The following is a 2,591-nucleotide window of genomic DNA, read 5'->3' as shown; positions in this document are numbered from 1 at the left end:
AATAAATTAACAAACTAGTTTAATAGTTTCTCACTTATTACATGTCATTACATGTGGGAGGTTGTGGGTTCAACTTTCACCTCCTTCACTATATATCTAATTTTTATAAGAAAACAATATATTAGGATTTAAATTATTATAAGAGCACACAATCTTCTTTCATAATGGACAATCTTTTTTAGAGAACTGCCACTATCATCTGAAGTATTACATCCCCACTCCCAAACCTCCTAGTTTTTTTGAAACTTGTACTATTTTCCATTTCACTAATGGTATCCCATACTTGCCGTCTTCATTTCTCTACAGAAATCTCTTCTGCAGTGAAATTAACTTCTCTGTCACTATTTTTAGCATTTTGTACAAGCTAAGCTAGTACAGTGGCAAAGTATTAAGTATTGATTTAATAAGAACCAACTTATCAGTTTTATTTAAAAATTTCGCTTTCCACAAACTAAGTTTCTCTTCTACATTGTTTATAGTCGGTTTTCATGTCTTGACAAGTTTCAGATTCGCTCCAAATGGAACACCAAAATATTTAATTGGCAAGGATGCTTCCTTACACCCTAACAATCTGCACATCCTTTGCGTCCATTCCCTCTCGCAATTAACTGGAATCAAAGTGGATTTATCAAAATTAATACTCAACCCAGACATCACCTCAAAACACCACAAAAGATTCTTGTAATTCATGATTGTAACCTCATCTTATGGACAGAATAAGATGATGTCATCTGCAAGCTGTAAGTGAGACAATTTAATATTGTCCCGTCAAACCAACAAGAAAAAAATCCTGTTATTTCTCACAGCCTCAGCTATCATCCTATAGAGTACATCAACAATAAGAATAAAGAAAAAGGGAAGAGAGGATTGCCTTGCCTTAAACTTCGTTCCATGCTAAAGGATTTAGATGGTGAACCATTTATCAGAATCGACATAAACGCCGAGCAAATACACTCCTTGACCCATCTTCGCCATCTAATACCAAAATCCATCTTTTGAATGACGATATCTACAAAACTCCACTTGACTCTATCATATGCTTTTTGAAAATCCAACTTAATTATCGCTGAACTCTTCTTCCTCGTCTTCAGCCACTGCACAGTCTCACAAGCAATCAAAACTCTATCATGTATCTTTCTCCTTTTCACAAAAGCAATATGTGTCTCTCCTGCTAATCCTGGCATTACGCTTCTTATTCTTCGTACCAATATGACTATCTAGTGTTTTGTGATCGAAAATGCGAAAGAAAAAAGTGAAAAAACTGGACGACCAGTGAACAATACCTTCAATAATCTTTCATCTTCTGTTTCTATGTTTTTTGGTGAAGATTTGGAACGTAACTTTAAGATTTTCTTGAGTTTTTGCATAAATTTTGAATTTGATCTTTAGGTTTTGATTGAACGAGAAGAATCGTTTTTCATATTAATGTTCGCACTATTAAACAGTTGCAAAAGTATGTGTTTATACGTGGTTAGTTTTTGTGAATTTAGGCCAACCCGATTGAATTTAATTGTAAAGAAAAAAAACTTATTTTTATATAGTTTTTCTTTTGGTGTTCAGCTCAACTACTCTTTATGCGTCTTAAGAAAAACATGCAAAGTAGTTTTTTGCGGTGAATTATATGGTAAAAATATAAGTTTACAGATTTTTTTTAATAGAATAAAAGAAAAATTAATAAAGGTAAGACCCACATTTTAAATAATAATAAAATAATAAAAAATAACTATAAAATGAATTATATTCTCTCTATACCATTTCAATTTGTCCGAGTGCTCTTTTTCCGCAGCCTAACGTCGATGAATAGATTCTTTGTGAAATGGAAAAGTATATGGAACCAAAAAGTGATCAGCCAAAAAGTAAACAAAACCGTTTAATTAGAATCACTTTTTGAATAATCTGTTTGAAAACTGTTCCTGAGATCACGGAGCACAAACCAAAACCCAATTTTTCATAGAACCCAAACATATTTTGGCTGGTTTTTGGCTAATATGCTTTTGGTTCCCTAGTTGTTCTCTTGTGAAATATATAAAAGAAGCTTCGTCAGCTTTCTTGCATTGACACGAGAGAGTAAAACCAAAATTACAGTTCGAACAACGACGTTATCACGTACTTAAAAACAATCGTAATAGTATTTTAATAATAGAGATCGCGCGCATGTAGTTTAATCATAATCGTATATTTAATACGTAATGTAAACTTTTAACTAATAAATTAATTTTCATGCCTTGTTATTATAACTATATTAACAATTAAATTTACGTTTAATTTTATAAACGTACATACTTCTCTAACATATTAAACATGATATTTTTATTAGGTTTTAAGTAAAAAACATCTAACATTTACATAATTGAATATAATATTAATAAATGCCTTAAAATATTATAAAGTATAAACATAAAAATTGGAAATACAATGTATCATCATTTAATCATAGAAGACATGAAAATAACTTTTCTTTTGTAAGTCTTTCGCCTTATCTCAATTCTCAAGCACAAAAAGATTCTTCTCTGAAGCCAATATTCCCATGCAACTTTTTTTTTTTTAATTATTATTACAATTGTGTCGATTTTTTTTTTTAAATTAGAAAG

The sequence above is a fragment of the Arachis ipaensis genome, chromosome B07 (genome assembly GCF_000816755.2).
Source record: "Arachis ipaensis cultivar K30076 chromosome B07, Araip1.1, whole genome shotgun sequence".
In the NCBI taxonomy this organism is placed as follows: domain Eukaryota; kingdom Viridiplantae; phylum Streptophyta; class Magnoliopsida; order Fabales; family Fabaceae; genus Arachis; species Arachis ipaensis.
This window is presented reverse-complemented; position numbering follows the sequence as displayed.